Source organism: Manacus candei, unplaced genomic scaffold, assembly GCF_025592945.1.
Source record: "Manacus candei isolate 608988 ecotype Guabito, Panama unplaced genomic scaffold, ASM2559294v1 h1tg000048l, whole genome shotgun sequence".
In the NCBI taxonomy this organism is placed as follows: Eukaryota; Metazoa; Chordata; class Aves; order Passeriformes; family Pipridae; genus Manacus; species Manacus candei.
The window spans coordinates 4192331-4211258 of record NW_026138096.1 but is presented as its reverse complement, the minus strand read 5'-3'; positions in this window follow the sequence as shown (position 1 = coordinate 4211258).

Sequence of the window (18928 nt, the reverse complement as noted above, 5' to 3'; positions counted from 1 at the left end):
ATTTAGTCAAGATATTCAAATTATACCCTATTAATTTCAGAAGGATTTAAATTCCTCTTCTGAAGCTACACTGTAATACTGACAATCATACAAACAGTGTTACTACAGACAGCAATGCAGCTGCACATAAAGGCAGAAGCTGCATCGTGCCATGTGTCTTCATAGACTTTAGGTATTGCTGGCTTTCCTCCCTTGCACACATTTTAATCCAGTTTGCAAACAACAGAGCTGAGAATGGCATGGTTTGCACCAGAAACATGCTATACCTGGGTGAGGTCTAATTTTTGGGTTGAGATTTACAAAATAGTATCATGAACTTTCACACAACAGTCCATTAAAAGTTCATCACATCTGTATAAATACCAAGTCTCTGTTGTACCTGCCAGGGCTTCTGAGCGCACTGGAGTACATAGGTATGGTGAGACACCAAAATCCAGTGACTTGCTGGAGGCCACAAAGATAATGAAGAAGAAAAAACCTAAACTCCTGTCATCAAGTCTCGTGATTTATCTGCAAGACCAGCATTACCTTTCTCGTTGTGTATAATTACAGATGACTTATAGATCACATCCTGGAACTTCACAAGGAACAATGAGTTAAGGAGAGGCAGTAAGAAGGTAAAATTCAAACCTTTTTTTTTTTTTTTTATGAAAAGGGTGAATTCTGACAAATAATTGCTGCGAACAAATATTTTTAAAAGCTTCAGCCCCATCCTGAGCTGTCTCAGATACAGGCTCTCTTTTGGGAAGGGTAAGGAAATCAGCAAACAAGGTTCACACTTCCCTTATCCAATGGTCAGAAATTAGCTTGGCAGACGTTGTTGTGGGAGCAAAGGGAGCTACTCAGGCATCTCACACTGCTGAAGCACCACATCATGTCCTGGTGGTACCCACAGTTGCACAGACCAGGAGAAAGTAGTAACACAGGACTCTTCCATGAGGGAGCTGATCTGCCCCTGGCCATGGAGTGGTTGTTCTGCTGTTACCTCACGGGTGGCATCACAATCAGAACTGTGCACTGGTTTCTGAACTCTTCAACACTTGTTCCAGCTGCCTTTGTAAGAAGCTGCAGGGACACAGCATCATCAGACATTTCCTTCCATTCTGGAAATGGAAAGAAAGGAAGCTACAGTACTGCCAAAAACAATTCTAGTGGCAGCAAATTTGGCTACAAGAGAATCTCAACAGACTATGGCAGCAGTCCACATCAGTTATTTTTCTTAATTATGGCTCATAAATCCTGTGAGCACTTGACACCAACATTAATTGGAAGTCAAGGGTTCACAGTCCTCTCCAGGAATTAACTACAGAATCCACAGAAAGTCTTCCACCAACTCACATAAGGATTTCAGACCCTGTAGTTTTATTTTTATTTTGGGAGGAGGGAAGAGAAGGGAGCCAAGGTACAAGTAGAGTCTTATGAGCAAATACAGATTCTTCTCTTCTCCCCTGCCTTGCCCCATTAGCTGTAACAAGACTCTTCAGCCTTTCTCCTCCAGATTACTCTAATTCAATCCCAGTTTCCAGTCACCATTGCTAACACTTCCATTTACAATATGAGTTTATTTAAGTCTCTCTCTGGGAGCAGTACAGCACCGAGGACTTTTATTTTCTCTCAGTATTACACAACAAATGTAATCTGACAGAAATTCCAGCTATAACATTTTGCATTTTTACAGTACTGTTCACTTTCAGGAGGTTTTACAAAAAACAGCACTTAGAGGCTTACCCAATATGAGGTCCTGGTGTGCTGTATGCTAAACAGCTAGTTAAAATTCACTTCCTGAGCCAAAAGGTTTGCAGTCTAAATAGGGAAAGAATGGGAGAGGAAAACAAACCAGTGGCTTACACATTATCAAGGCAGCAGCATGGTCAAGTCCAGAAGCCAGCTCAATCTTGCACACTGCACCATGCTGCTATTCTGGCATTACCTGAGATCTGTGACGCTTCTAAGGATCAACACACCCATGAAAATGAAGAGGAAAGCTGACTCAAGGACTAACCGAGGATCTAAAACATCTTCTAGGAAAGTACACGGAATAAATTCCAAACCTCACACTTCTTTCCCATCTCCATGCCACATCTCTCCTACATTTCAGATGGATGTCATCTCCAGAGGTGAAGACTTATTATAGAATGGGATAATTACAGAACAGTTAGATTGGAAAAAACCTCTGAAGATCAACAAGCCAATGTCCTCCTCAAAACATGGTTAGTTTCAAAATAAAACTGGGTTGCTCAAGGACTTAACAAATTACAATATCCGCAAGAATGGAGACTCCACAACCTCTCTGGACAATCTATATTAGTATTTATTACCCTCCCCTCCCTGTGAAATAAAACTACTTCATATCTAAGAACTTTTTCTTTGAATTCCTTTGAATTTCTATGGAGCAACTTGAGCCCATTGCATCTGGCCCTTTTGCTGTGCATTTCTGGTTCCATCCTCTCTCTCTCTCTCCTAGAGGCAGTGGAAGACTGCAGTTAGATCCTCCCTTAGCCTTAATTTGTCCAGCATAAATGAGCACAGCTCTCTCAACTTTTCCTCGCACTGCCTTAGTTTTTCTTAATTTTCCAATGCTGCAGTTCCCTAATCATCTTACTCACTCCTTGCTGGACTTGCTCCAGTTTATGTCTCTGGAACAGGAGGTCAAAACTGAACACAGTTCTCTACATGAGGTCTTGTTAGCAATGAATAGAGGGGACTCACCACTTGACCTGCTGGCTACAGCCTTGTCAAGGCTGCCCAGGATGCAATTGGCTTTCCTTGCTCCGAGCATGTTCCTGCTGGCTCACGATCACCTCACTGCCCACTAGGACCCCCCAGACCTTTCTGCAGAGCTGCTTTCTATCCAGTTGGCCCCCAGCCCACACTGCTGTGTGTTGGCAGAACACTGCATTTGTATTGTGAATGTTATGAGGGCTCTACCAACCTGTTCCTCCCATTTGCTGAGGTCCCTCTGTATGGCAGCTCTGCTCCAATCTATCATATCAACTGCTCTCCTCCCACACAGACAACTTTGCATTATTCATCAACTTGCTGACCATGTTGCCCCTTCCTGCTGATGCATTGGACCAGGCTGCCCAGGGAAGTGGTTAACTCACCATCCCTGGAGATACTTAGAAGACATGTAGAAGTGATGCTTAGGGGCATGGGCACTGCAAGGTGGACTTGGCAGTGCTGGGGTAGTTGTGGGACATGATGATCTTACAGATCTTCCTCAACCCAAACGATTCTATAATTCTATGATTCTGTGGAGATGCTGAACAGTCTCAGCCCCTATACTGAGGAAGATCCCATACCTACCATTTCTATTTTAAACCACAGAGGAGTCTCCTTGAGCAAACAGTCCAATTTTTCAACTACTACCCAATTCATGTCTCACCAGTTTAGCTACAAAGGTGGTATGGGAGATCATGTCAGAAGCCTTGCCAAGGTAAACAACATTCACAGCTATTCCTTCAACCACAGAGCATTCATTTAATCTCATTCTAGAAGGTAATGAATTGGTCATTTGTCCTGGTAAACCAGAGCTGTTCTCAATTATCTTCTCACTCTTCAAATGTCTGGGAAGTAGATTCCAACATGACTTGCTCCATAATCTCTTCAGGGACTGAGATGCTACCAGGGCTGCAGTTCACATAGTTCTCCTTCTTGCATATTTGTAGAATCTCATTCATTTAATAAACTTGTGGAAGGATTGATAAGAGGCAAAATAGGAGCAATTAGAATGAAAACCAGCACAGTAGAACATGAAACTACAAAATCCTTACAATGTTTCCTGTGTCTTATTTGGCAGCAGAGGGAGGAAGAATTCTGAGTATCCTGAGCTGACACCTGCTGTGCCAATTGTCCACGTGGAATGGTATTTGAAGCCAAAGAACACAATTATTGAAACAGAATTATTAACTGCCAGATTTTTCCCACAGTGTCATCCAGGAGAACACTGTAATCAAGCATATGTCCGGTTAGAACAGAAACAAGAAAAAAAATACTTCTGTTTCTTCAACTCCTCTTGTAGACTTAAAGATGCTTCTCTAAAATCTCACTAGTTCATAAAAGATATCAGGAAATATATTTAAAATTGTAGAAAGGAAACTGGATGCCAGATTCTTATCTCAGAGGATGCTTTTTTTTTTTTACTTTGAGAATTCCAACTCCTATTAAACAGTAGAATACCTCCTACTGCTTTCAGTATGTATTAGACTGAGCCATTGGTTGCACTGAGCACAAGACTAATACGAAGGAAGAGACCAGCATATTTCAATATGATGCTGTTTGTTCTGACAGAACCAGAAAAAAACCCCCAACCTTCCCTCTAGAAAACGACCTGGAATTCAAAGTTAACAACTATTTGACAATCAAAACCATCTGTATTACTTTGAGGACACTTAAGCACAGTTTAGAGACAGGAAAAACTGGAAAACACTATAGTATTCAGCTCAATGTGAAGTGCATATGAAACCCTCTTTCAGATTCAAACTACACTTCTGCCTCTCTATGCAACATTCCTGTCTCAGAATTCATACAGCATTTGCCACCTTTGATTTCTTTGCCATAGATCTCTACTATGCATTTGAGTCACGTTTAGTTTATGAGCTGTTTTTTCTCTTAGACCCCTCGCAGGGGTATCATTTAAAGAATCAAAAAATCAGAAATGGATGGCCAGGGAGTGACTGCTCCTTTCACAGGTATTAGTCTAATCTAGATCATTTCCCAAAAAGATTCAGTAATGTACAAAATGAGTCACAATTTAGTACAGTGCATGACATTTAAAACAACATGGGTTACCCAGGAGCCAAGTATTATTGACTTTTCATGACATTTGTTCTTTCCAATGCCCAAGTTGATTTAGAGAGTGGGCCTTAGTAGTTTTTGTAATGTAGTACCCTTTCTTCCCATAAATCTCTTTGTGACTGGGATGAGTCAAATGAATTACATTTTGAAGATTATGCTTGATTATTATCACATTCTTGCACTACATCTAATCCGGTTAACACCTGTGCAGTTTGAGCTTAAGAGAGCTTATATTTTTATGGTACAAAACTAACAAATATAAACTAGATTTTCAGCAGCTGACTGGAAGAGTTACTGCCCTAACACTGCCTTAGGCCATGTCACTGCCCTAGAGCCACATGTTGCCACGGCTTGGCTGGAAGTTACTCCCATTGCACGAGAGCCAACATGACAGAGCATGTGAGTCCTCCTCATTTCTTCAGGACAAGGTCAAAGCTTACCTTAAACCATGTCAGCCTTGGCTGGGGCTACAGTGGCTGATTTTGCATCACACTGCACATTTACCAATGAGGTGCTCTGCGTGAGGCGTGCCAGCCTCCAGCTGAAGAGTGTGTCTGTCCCTTCACCCACCTGCTGGACACACTTCATCAATGCCTACACAGACTCCAGTACAGATTCAAACAGTAGCTCAGTAGTGCCCTTACAAGTCAAATCAAAATTGACAAAGCACGTAGAGCAGTTCTCGTGCAGAAATTAATATTTCAAAAAGTAGAATGATAATTACTTGTAAAATGCTGCCTTGAAAACAAACAAAATTATGCCTGCTACAGAAAACCAGGCTGTGTACATACCATATAACTATTAAGATTTTTACATGTTAGTTATCACACAGTTAGCACATGTCCCCTTCCCTAATGTGGAAAGATCCTAAAGCCCCCTAGTCCATAGCTCTGCATAATTTTCAGCAATTTAAAGTAAGGCAGAAGTGTTCAGTGTCATTAACTCTCAATAAAAGTGTTTTGCATTCCCATTACACTGGTATAGGCAACCTGAATCACAGCCCTTACTGAAAAGCTGCAGAAAAAATCAGCATATTTGTAATGCTACAAGTTGTTCTTCTATTTCGAAATAAGCCTGAAGTATCACTGAACAAGTGAAATGGAAGTTCAGGTAACAGTTCACATCCATGTTTGCAAGCAGCACGTATCAGATATCAATAATTTACAGTGGCTTGTTCCTATCCCTTGCCACAGGGGGGTGCCCCCAAACCTCTCCTAGTAGAAGAAACAGGCAAATGTTTTTCCTTTCCTTCCGTGCAAAGCTGGCTGCCTGAGCTGACTTTGCCGGGAGACAGTTCGGGATCACCTGCACAATGCACAGCACAGGACACAGTGCTGCCATTTCCAGGGCCTGTGGGGATGACTAATTGATGCAGCTTCACCCAAACGACCACACCCAGCCAGCCACAGCACTACATTCTTCTTTATAGGCTGTCTCCGATCTGAGAGTAAACACAGCATTTTGCCTACAAGGTTGCCAAGTTTTTTAAATGCAAATTTCGCTAAGGAAAGATTCCTAAATTAAATATGGTAACTAACGCTTCTGTGAAGGAAAGCCCACAAAATATTTAAAATGGCAACAAAGCTTCGAAAGCAATTTCACATTAGAACTCAAGTTAAGTGAAAGAAATAATGAGCTGACTAAGCTTTACCCTTCTCTGTAATGCCTGAATTGCTTTCAAGAGAACTCTTCATGACAGCATTTGACATAATTAGGAAGTTCTGCATTTTAATTCAACATTCAGGACTTGAAAAAATATCAAAAGGTGTCTATCTATTTATTTTATATAATTGCTGAAATTTAAATTAAAGTGGTAGAATACCAATTTAGGTCCCAGCTTGGTTGCTGCAAAAGTGCTGAGAGACTTTGCTGACATTTAACACTCAAGAAGTAATTCCATATGGAGACACTGACAGTGAGCACAATGTTGTTTCTGGATTACATAATGCACTAAGAGAGACCTCAATTTTTATTAAGCAGGTAGGGAATTCTGCTCACTGAAATTTTTCTATTCCATTTCCAAAATGGAACCTATACTATCTCATTTATATATAAAAATAAGCATTGTCACTAGACAATTCATAAATATTATGCTGCTTTATAATTTCTTTATTTAGAAACAGGATGGGGAGAGGAACCTCAATTTTTGCCTATATCTATAATTAATGTTTTTAGAATTTAGTTTTTTTAAGTGTCTTTCATGGACTACAAAGCACACAACTCTACTGGGTCCCATATAACATTCCTTCATTGTAAGATATCACTGGAACCATTAATGAAGTCAATTAACACAAAGCCAGACCAGAACCTTGTGAAAAACTATGTGGGTCTGTTAGAAGTCAAATCACTCAGGACATAATTTTTATGTACTGATAAAAAAAAAATGTGGAATATTGTTGCTTCTTATCAAATATATTCCACAGAAATAAAAGAAATGTAGTAGGTTTGTGAACATTTTGAGACAATCAGCATCACACAGGCAAAATGAACTTCAATTCTAGATACACCATAAGTCAGAACACATAAAAGGCGAGACTGCAAAACTGAACATCACAGTTGAGAAGGCAGAGAACCAATAGAAAGACCTGGACTTTTGGGAGCCACCCTTAAAAGCACAGGACACTAATAGTAAAGGTTACATTTCAATAGATTACAATATGGCAAAATCTAAGTGGCTTTTCATGAGACCAGCAGCAGGGAAGCATCCTCACCTTCCAAATCCCCACTGAAATGTATCAAGGACAGAAGGATGCAGCACAGTGAACAGAGTAAGGAGGAGAGAGGCACAAGAACCAGTCCTGTCCTTGTGAAGGGGTTATCAGATTTCTATCTACAAAAATTCTGAGAGGACTGTGCTTTTTAACATCACAGCTGAAAGAGACATTGAACTATCTGAACTGTTTATCAGTATTAAAAAAAAAAAAAAATCCCCAACATGATTCTAACCAACTTAGATTAACAATCTGAAAGTCAAATCTGATGCTGCAGTCACCAAGGTGTGCTGTATGGAAACATCTGTGACACTCTGGGAGTCTTTAGACTCCAAGGTGAAACAGAGTTGAGAGTGCTTTACATTTACAAAAGAATGTAGTGACTAAGTTATGTTTCCTTTTAATATAATGTATTTCAGTCCTTTAAACAGAAGGGATCAGGAAGTCTTCCTTGCTTTACTAGTCTCTTGGCATTCTGCTAGCAGCACTGTTCTAGCAAGGGGTGAACAGAGCTGTTAAATCAGTGTACATATACATGTGACCTTCAGTATGGAGTGTTTTTTCCAGCAACCATGAAGTGTCTAAAATGGTGACAAGTTATTTTCTGAGTAATCTTGTGTGTATATATATCACAAGATGATATAAGATTTCATGTAGTAATCTTACTCTGCTCAGTGGAGTTAGGGTGACATATGCTGCTTTGTGATATAGAACAGAGTAAAATTGAGTTTTATAATATAAGTCCTGACAAAAATAGCAAGTGAAATACCAGTAGTGCCAATGAAGATGGGGCAAATAGAGTCACTATTATGGGCTTTGTAATATCTCAGACACAGTCCTTGATTTTTAGAATTAATTTCACTGGGAAATGGAATGTCTGACAAGACACAGAGGTGATTTTTAAGAGGGCTATTGACAGAAGCGACCTCAATTTAACATATCAGCTGAAAGATAGCACCTCTCACCGTGTAGCTTCTTCTAAAATCACTCTTCAGTGACAGCATCAAATACGAGTCAAAGTCCCACGGCAATACAACAACCACCTCATAACTTTCTGCTCCAAAAGCAAAAAAATAAACACTGTGTCATAATACCAGGGACTACCTGGATGAATAAATATTTGTCAGGAATCACAGGTTATGCAAAAAAAACCCAAACTACTTTCTATCCAAAAATACTTCTCTTTTCTTATCTCCCAAGAAAGAAAGAAAGCAGCATCAGACTCATTTCACAACGGCTGAAGGACCTGAGTTTTAAGAGATACAGAAACATGAATTTTCAAGAATGTCCTAGCAAGTAGCTCCCACTGAGCTCAGTGAAATTTGTGTAACTGGGAATGTTCCAAAATCTGCCTAAAATTACTTGTCTAGAGCTGCAAGTTAGACACAAAGTCATAAAGGCACCCCTCCCTGCCTTGAAGCTGACCGTGTCTCTTCACACTCTCTTTTCTATATTGGATTCAACTGGTCACACTCTGATGCAAAGAACTGACTGCAAATGGTCCAGAAATGTAAAGAAGGAGTTTAAAATTTGAGCCTTGGTTCCATTTCATCAGTTTATGTCTGATCTCCTATTGTCTCTGCTTCACAGTCCAAATATCCTACATTTCTGTGCCCTTAGGCTGCTGTATTATCACTACAGGACCTCCCTCCCAAGACATGTTGCTGTTCACATTTTTAACTCCATATATAATTTCTATCACGTCAGAAGCAGGAAAACCTCCAAAGCAGTGTTAACATCTCACTTCCCAGCTACTCATGTTTTAAATTAATATTTACAATGTTAATAAAAAATTCATGTTTACCATAGCAACCTGCATCATACATATGCTACTGATGAGAGTGAGAGAATCCATTAAAAATAAATAAAAATAAGCACGCATGGAAATGGACCATATACATTTCTGGAAACATGATACTTCCAAGGAAGGAGAAAAAAATGAATCAGCTCTATTAAAAACCAAGATTTTCATATCAATACAAGGGAGACTGGAATAGGAAATGTTGGGAGTGAATTATGAATCTTCATTTTACAGGGAATTTTCTCAACTTGGGTCTCTACAGTTTAATAGGGAACAAATAAATAATTTCAAAATAGAAACTGGATGTAAAAATCTCAGTTTGATCCTACTTCTGTCTAAACTTTGAACTCCTTTATTCCTTTCTGACACATTTCTTTTATTAAAATAGAAGCTTTTAAAAAGCTCCCATCAGCCTACTTTTTTTTTGTCCCACCTGTTGATTTGGTTTTGTTGTTTGGTTGGGGTTTTTTAATAACCACAAAATATTCTGATACAACACTAGAAGCTTATTTTAAAAACCAAAGCTTTACCCTGCCTTGATTTCTGGAAACTCTATAGAAAATACCAAGCCTGGACAGCTCATGAGTACTAAACCCAAGTTATTTCTAAAGAAGGTTTCTGCCTATCAGATCTGTGTGAAAGCATTTTAGACGAAATATGTGCCAAGGAACAGCATCCCTCCCCTGAAACAACAAAAGTTCATCTAATCCACCTGAAAGGCACAGATCCAAGTTCCTGTGCTCTCCTGTCTGTGCTGGCTACAACTATACAAGCAAATGCAGAGGTAACACCATTTACCTGTACATGTGTATTCAACTGAAAGGAAAAAACTCTGCTGGAGTGCAGCCCCCCCTGCCCAGAACAGCACCACAATCAGAGCAGGTCACTCTCGTGCCTGGCAGAAATAACTCTGCTGATTTCAGAAAAATTACGCCAAGGATAAATTTAGCTCTGCACAATAAAAATAAGAACTTTACTGCAGCTGAACAGTTGTCTGTACTCTGTCTTTTCTGAGCAGACATAAAACATCAGAGGACGAATACTCAGTATGGTTTATTGTTTTTTGTTGTTGTTCTTGATGCCAGTTACCGTCAAAAAAAGAAATATTTTCAGAGCAGTAAAAAAAAAAAAAATCATTCCTATACTTCCTACTCTTCTTTAACTATGGGAAAAATATATTAAAACATCATGAATTACTATTTTTAATATAGGATTATTATGTGCAATGACTTGTTTCCAACCATTAATAAATCAGGTGGAAAGGCTTGGTCTCCTTGCAAAACACAGAAGACATTAGGTATAATTTGTTTTTACTGATTTTCAGGGGCATTTACAGAACACAAAGTACAGTATAAGAAGAATATATTACTTAAATATTTTTACAGGCACATTCTTTTCACTTCAGAACTTTAGAAAAATAATAGAAGACCCTTCCAATCTGGTGTATGCTGGTTGCCACTTCTGTGTGGTACATGGGGCAGCATTTCCTGTGAAATGCAATCAGGTTTATTTTCAATATGGTCCAAGCATCAAACATTTGATTTCCCTTCCTTATTCACTTAGAAGGAACTAGTTATCCAAAGCCACAGAAGGAGGCTTTTAAGGAGCATCCCAAGCCTTCTTAGGTCAATGGTTTGGTTTAAAAGCCTGTGTCCTGATGTTATCTTAAGGTTCAAAGCAAGCAGGACATGCTGGTAAAAACTTAGGAATTCAACATGAGACATAGGGATGCACTCAGGTGACTCAAACCCAGGTTATGGTGACCCTCACATTTCTGGTCAGCTCACAAGACAGAGCACAAAATGGAAGAATCAAAATGCAGAATATCTCCTGAAGCAACTGAGTAAACCACTGACAAGAGTCAGAGTCACAAGAAATACTGTGAAGCAGATGAGAGCAGAGCCAGGGAAAACAGACTGAAGACCAGAAGCCTGAGCCAGACAAAGGCCTCAGGATGATTCTGCAAGGCAGACTGGAAAGGGCATAAACAACTTTGCCAGAAGCCAAGCAGACACACTAACACAGGGGATGCACAGGCAGACCCAAATGAAGTAAAGCTGCATCCCGACTGCAAGACTGAGAGTAACTTTCTGGGTCTTAAATATCTTTGAGATGCTCTTCTTTTGACATGCCCAGAGGAGCCTGTACACCAGCTGCAGTGATATGGCTGATATAGTACATGTACAACTGGGGCTTACAGGATTTGTGTAGACTTATTTGCTAGAACTGCTGTTTGAAGGGACTCAGGTGCCTAAAAAGAGATATCGGAAACCATTAGTATGGGGCTGGTGGAAATAAAAGAAGACTTATTAAGGTTTGTGCACTTCTGGAACAGCTGTTGGAGGCCAGGTGGGATATGTGAGGTGTCTACAACAGGACTGCACAGATTTAGCACCTGGATCACTTTGTAACTTACACAGTTGAAAAGACAGAAAACTGTTGTCAGCCCAAATGACAGATACAGAAGTTCCACAGTGGTCTCACTGGCCAAAAAAAAATGAACCCTGATGCTCAACTTATCCTTTGACCCTTTGTAGGTCAAAACACGGCTTGGTTTTAATAATGTATTACTGTTTCCAGCATAACACCACCTTCATCTCATATCACATGTCATCTCAGCTCCTCTGCTCCAAGTGATCTTCCACTCCAGAAATAAATGTAACAAATTTCACATAAAAACCTGAGTTCATGTAAAGTAGGAGTGCTTACAGGGCAAATGGAGGAATGCTAGAAACGTCAGTATGCTAGAAATGTCCAGAAAGTCCCTAAACAGAGTGAGATTTCACCACAGGGTGGCACAGGCTTTTCTGGAAGAAAACTTATTCCTGTAGAACAAGTTTCTCTAAACCAAAGGTTTATATTTATCTAAATTTACAGATTTATCCAAACTAGAATTTCACTTAAATATACCAGGAAAATATGTCATGAAAAGCAAACAAAAATTCATGAATACACAACCCCTGTAAATGAAGCCAATTACAGATTTTCTGGAACTACAAGTGAAGAACATGTCTGAAGACCAAAATATTTATGTGCATGAGTAGAGCTCAGATACACAACTTGAGCCATTCCACTTGAAAATTTTGCTTATAGCTTTCATAAAATTTATCAGTAGTTTAAGATACTGTTTTTTAATCTGTCTCAACTGGATACATGTCACTAACATGAACTACAGAAAATAAGAGAAGATACAACTACAGTAGGGTCATATTTAGAGTTAGCAGAGTGTTGATCTCATTGTAGGGTCAGACCTATCTATTACATTATGCACTGGCTGTGGCTGGGATGGAGTTAATTTTCTTCACAGCAACCTGTAAGATGCTGTGTCTTCAATTTAGGATTTAAAACGTGTTGATAACACACTGATTTTTAGCTAACACTGAGCAGTGCTTACAGTGTGCCAAGGCCACTTCTGGTTCCCCCCTTGCCCCCCCCAGCAAACAGGCTGGGGGCAGACAGGAGGCTGGGAGGAGACATGGCTGGGACAGCTGACCCAAATTGTCCAAAGAGTTATTCCATGCCATATACCATGCTCAGCAGTAAAATTAGGGAGGAAGCCTTTCCAAGGCAGTCATTGCTCAGACGCTCTCTGTCTGTAGGTGAGCAGTAAACGGCCTTTATCTCCATCCACAAGATTTTCTTGCTTTTGCCCTTCCAATTCTCTCCCCCATTCCTGCTGTGGGAGGACTGATGTGCTGGTGGGTGCTTTGCTGCTGTCAACCCATCCCATTGTGTCACCCGAGGAAGACAAATGTATCCTGTCTCTCCCATTCACTGGCTCTGCCTGAGAAGCTGAGACTGCCTTAAGTCATCACCTGACCGGATCAGCATTTAGCATGCACTTAGTGATCGGCAGAGCCCTTACAAAGGCAGGGAATAGCTGAAAAGTAAAAATCTGGGTAAATTTATTTGCTGCCTCAAATTGCCCCCAAATGGGAAATTATTCCTTACAAACCATGAGCTGTAACAAGGAAATTGTCATTAATGCAGAAATGTTTCCTGTGCTATGCTCTTGCCTGACCTTGCTTGTAGCTGTGCTGGCCAAATGCTAACACAGCCTACATAGTTTAGCTGGACTTTATGGAAAACTTGGCTCTGAAAAACATTTGCAATGCAGAGAACCACGAGAACAGACCTTCTGAGTCTGTCATGCTGTCTCCTGGCAGAGGAGTACAGCATCTACAGCTCTCAGAGTTATCTCTGAATCCTCCACTTCTTGTTTAAACACCTTGGGTTTGTACCAAGGTATTAAAAATTGTTATTGAAAAACAACAACCAGCAGTCCAAAACAGCTCCTTCTGTTCCAAATAACAGAAAAACTGTCAAATCAATGTGTGGATAGTCACTAATTTATCTGCAGAGCATTACAGAGCTGCCTGAGATAGAAGGTGCCTCAGATACTTGTAGTTTTCCAAAAACACAACCAGCTCGGAGTTAATTAGCATGACAATGTACAAGGACACTTAAGTAGGTTTTCCAGCACATACAGAATTCTTTGGTAAGTTAGCTTGGATGGATCTATCCTACAGAGCAAACAGCACTGTAATAATAGCACTGATGCACCATTCAGTATATGTGCATAATGCAAAATTAGGAAGACCAATGCTTCAACAGTTCATACCTGCAAAATAATATTACAAATATTTTTCCTTTGTATTCCTATTTTACTTTAAATAACTTCAAGATACCTACATTCTATGATTCTATAATTCTCATTTTCCTCAGCTTCTACAAACTTACATGTGCCATTCCAAGGAGGGAGTGTATTTTTATAGCTATAAAATGACAGTAATTTTATTCATTAAGACTTTGCCAGCCAAAGCACTTGGGGAGTAGTAGAAAAGTAATAAACACATTTCAAAAGACACGATAGAAATATCTTTTTTAAAACAGAGTTAGAATACAAATGAAGCAAGCAAGGAAAGGTGGTCTAATAAAGTACAGACAGCATTAGTCATAAAAAAAAGCTGGAAGTTCTCTGAAATGGAAGAGTCTGCTTTGTTTGGTAACAATGATGACCTAAAAGAGAAGCCATAGTGGGGCGGGGATTCTCCACCTCAGTGCTTTAGCACAGCACAGGCATAATTCTCAACCAACACTGATATCATGGACCAGAGCAGGAGGTGCCAGTCACACCATCTCTAGCAATGAAGGCAGTGCTGTTGAAGCAGTGCTCAGGATCAAAAAGGGGAAGGTGCTCTTATCACAATGAGGTCTTAGGCAGGGATAGCTTGGCAAAACCTAGGAATGAGTAAGCAGAGATGGAAGCAGTGTGTTAAACAGGCTCTCCCACTCTGAACACAACAGACATGGCAGTGGCTTGTAAAGGTGATGAGAAACAGCTTGTCTGGTCAGACTGGAGAACAGGGCAGAGACTAGGAGCTGGTAATGGAGTCAGAGACAAAGACTACGTGGTTTCAGCTACAGCAGCAGAATTCCTAAACTAATTTAACACCTATCATGGAAGTACAGATTCCCTTCCTGGTATTTTATTTTATAAGCATCTAGAATAAGAGAATTCACAGTGCTGAACCAATAATTTTCAGCCAGTTTCTGATTGATTAATAACACATGAACCTGAGGTGATTCATAAATCTGAGGCAACCTTTAGAACAGCAGTGACAGCACTGTGGGTGACAACTATTAGAAAACTTAAAACAGCCATGTTCTTGCTTTCTGAATAAGGTGCAAGCACTGTGTATGTAAAGCAAGTGCTTTCTTTCAGTTCTGTCTGTACCTGCCTGGCACAGGCTTTCTATTCAAATTTTATATCCAAAAAACAAAGATACACCATAGTAACAGAACCCAACTGACTTGGAAGACACTTAGACAATGAAATCCCCTTAGATTTCATTGTCTAGCTTTATGGATGATATAAGTTCCTAGAACAGGGTTGAAGTTGTGCCTTCAGAGATGCTTGTGGAAAGCAAAGTGTGAAGTCATCATTTAAGGGACAGGTTTAAGTCCAGGTTCAGAGACTATGACCTTCACACAAAGCACCAAAAACGTGTTAGAGTCATTTATATGGCAATCAGACTTTTGGAAGCATTTTATTCCCTCCCACTCCAGCTATTTTTAGCTGAACTCTATGTCTCCATTCTGATCAGACTCATCTAGCCAGATTAGGACTAAATAGAGCACAGCAGTGGTCCCACAGGAGTGTTCACCCACTCCTTTATCATGCATAGAAACACAATCAAAAGCTCTTGCTGCTCTCTAGAGTTGAATAAAAGCAGAAGATAACCTTCTTAAGTTTTGCTTCATGCTTCTTTCATTCATAGCTTTTCAAAATCTTCGCACAACATCAGTGGAAGGAGCATTCTTTCTTTGTCATCCAGCTGGGAGCAGGGAGAGCAGCCCTCCGATAGGACTGCACTGTGAATGAAAGCCCTCAAACATCCCACTGTAACAGAGCTCTGTGCACTGGCCCAACCAACCTGCTGTTCAACATCCTGCCAGTCATCACAGAAAATGTGTCAAATCAAGGGAGAAACATTAGCACAAGTCAGACTTGAGCAATGAACAGCCACCTCAGGCTTTTAGGGTGCTCCTGGCAGCCTGTTTGCCAGCATCTGGCCTGGCAGTCCCTCACTGTACAAGGTTCCCTTTGACTAATACAAATCACTTGTACACAGTGGCAGGAGAAATAGGTCCACAGCAACTAATTTATCAAATCTTAAAGAAATATTAATAAAGAAAAATGTATATCTGAATGAATGTCAAAGTACCATTCCAGTAACAGCACCTCCATTGTTAGCCTGTGTGCAGAAACAGATACCAACAACTGCTGCTTACTTGCCAAATGTGAACGTGACCACAAAGCTGATCTCCTCTTCTGTCCAATTCTTCTGGTAAATCAAGGGGCAACAACTGATTTTTACAAAAAATATTAATAAAATCCATGACACCACACTAAGAGAATCACAATGATTTGACAACTCTTCTCCAAATGCTCAGTAAATTTGTCTCAAGGTGGAAAGCCACATCAGCATGACAGCAGGTTGTTTCTGTGCATTTGAATAGCTTGGTTCTGACTGGTAACTAGACTAAAGATAGACAATGTTTGATTGAGAGAGTTTTTCCATTTTTATATCTCCAGGAATGTTACAAGGCATACACAAGTACCCCTGATAACATGAGAGCTAAGAGAACAAACTGTAACAGATACCCAGGTTTGCACATCCTTGGGATACCAGATGACTTATGCGAGAATATTACAATAAATTGCCTCTGAAATTGTGGCATGCTGCTCTGGGGAAGGATCTCTTCAGTGTCCTCCCAGGAACAAAACTTTTGTTATTCTAAATTGCTCTAATTAGCTCTCTTCAGAGCCCTGTGGCTATAGCTATTAGATTTCCAACACAGCGACAACACTCTCCAGGCAACAAGACGGTTACAAAACGTACCTTTCAAACTAGTCAGCACAAAGCTATGGGAACTCAAAAATGCTCCTCATAATCACAGCAAGACGTATGATTCTGTATTTTCAGCCTAAGGAGAAACTAGGCAGAAAGTGGGTATTAGACATTCACTCTTGGGAGTTTTCTTAAAATGTCTGCATTAAAAATTATCAATTCTGAATGTACAGATCAACCATTTTAGTACTGCTCTAACTAAATAAGGTTATCTCCCTACCCCAACCTGCATTACAGGATGTAAAGCTTCTAGATTCAAGTAACTATTTAATCTTTATTGTCCTCTGTCTAAAATGGACCTAGGGTGTAGCTGATAATAATAACTCTTGCCTCAATAACCCTTGTAGAAGAAAAATTGTTATTATTTTATACAAAAGGATCAGTCCCTTAATTTTCTCCTACACATCTTCCCAAAATGGACTATGGAATACTATGGCCATGTGGTCTGATCTGAAATCTTTTCTAAAGGGCACAGATATGAATGTTTGTCTTCACTGCTATATAGTTCAGCAACAGTCTTACAGCTAAATTAACATTTTTAAAATTTGGTTTAAGTATTTCCTGGTAACTGGCCTGATAGGCCACTGCTAGAATATTTACAAAGATATTTTTGGTATTTTTTTCCCCCACACAGTTGCACCCACCACAGCTCAATATTTGGTTCTGCTTGGGAGGACACATAACATGTCTGATCAGAGATGATATGATACCCTTTTCCTTTACCCTCAAAACATTAATAATAAGGTTCATATTTGAAACACAAACGTAATGGCATTCTGTCGGCTGGCTGAATATCAATAGACTACATCTAGGAGACTGAACTAGGTTTGGGGGTTTTTTAGAGAAACAAAAATGCCTTAATTTTTCATTTAAGCACAAATCTTACATTTGTGGCATTTTTCATCTTGAAGGATTACAAGTCTCTTTACTACAAGTGCAATATTAATAATAAAAAAGAGACATTCAGTTGGAGCTTTGAATTTTCAAAATATCACAGGAATTCCCTCATGCTCACTAAACAACCTTCTTGTAAGGTACCGAAAGTTTACTGACCTTAATTGTAGTTGTAGAAATGTGGAAATGAGGTTAAGTAACAAGACTACAAAGTTAATCACTGGAGAAACAGGGAATGATCTCCAGACTACTTGATTCTATCACTAGCCCACAGAAATTAGTGGTTAGAGTTACTTTTAACCACAAGCTGAAAAGCAGAAGCTGGCTGATGGTTTAGAATTGAGGATAAGCATTACTTACCACCAAATCATATTCAAACCTGGTATTTATGTGAGCAGCCAAAGCTTGCTTGATATGGAGAGGAGTGTTGGAAAACAAAACTGTTCTATGTTACTGAACACCTGTGACTGCCAACCAGGTCCAGCAACAGATGCTCAGTGCTCCGTGTTTCAGTTTAAAAACACCCAACCCACGAGGTGGCACTGCAATGAAACCAGAACAGCCTTCAACAGTTTGAATCAGAACAAGGCATGAAAAAGTCGGGGGTTTTGTTTTGGTCAAAGTGGGACGGTACCTAGAGCCAACACTAGCCATGATGCAAACAAGCTCCAATAAATTTGCATGCTTTCCTTCTGTGCTGCACATATTGTTTGGTCTTGACCCACCAGCACCTGTGCTAGCTGCAGATTTTTCTCGAGAGCTGTTCCACTTGCACATATCACAACAAAATGGATTTTCACTGCGGGGTGTCTGGAAGGTTTGCTTGCAGAAGGCCTATGAACTGTCATTTGGGGTAGATGCGTTCTAATACAAGAAGGAACTTGTTCCAGATACATTGAGTCCAATGTATTTCTTTAGTTATTAATGGAGACATGCTGGCAATGGGCTCTTCTCAACCTTTGGTTATCAGTTCTGTGATTCTGTGATCAATCATTAATCAAGCCCAACTTCCAAAAATGGTAGGCAATGGAGAATGATGAAAGGCTGGAACAGGTAGGTACATGCTAAGAGTGTCAGGGAAAAACAACCGACAATAAAGATGAGACAGACAGACTTGCTTGTCTAGGTTTTGTATGGAACCAATAATCTTTTCAGGAAACATTTTAAAAACATCAGACCTAAAGATCCAATTGCTTTTTCCATCTCATTTCATAGTGACCTTCTGTGAATACTGTCCTTTATGTCTATTCTTGGTTTTCTCCTTGTATTCTCTGATCCTTCCTGAGCATTATCAGCATCTGAAGAGATTT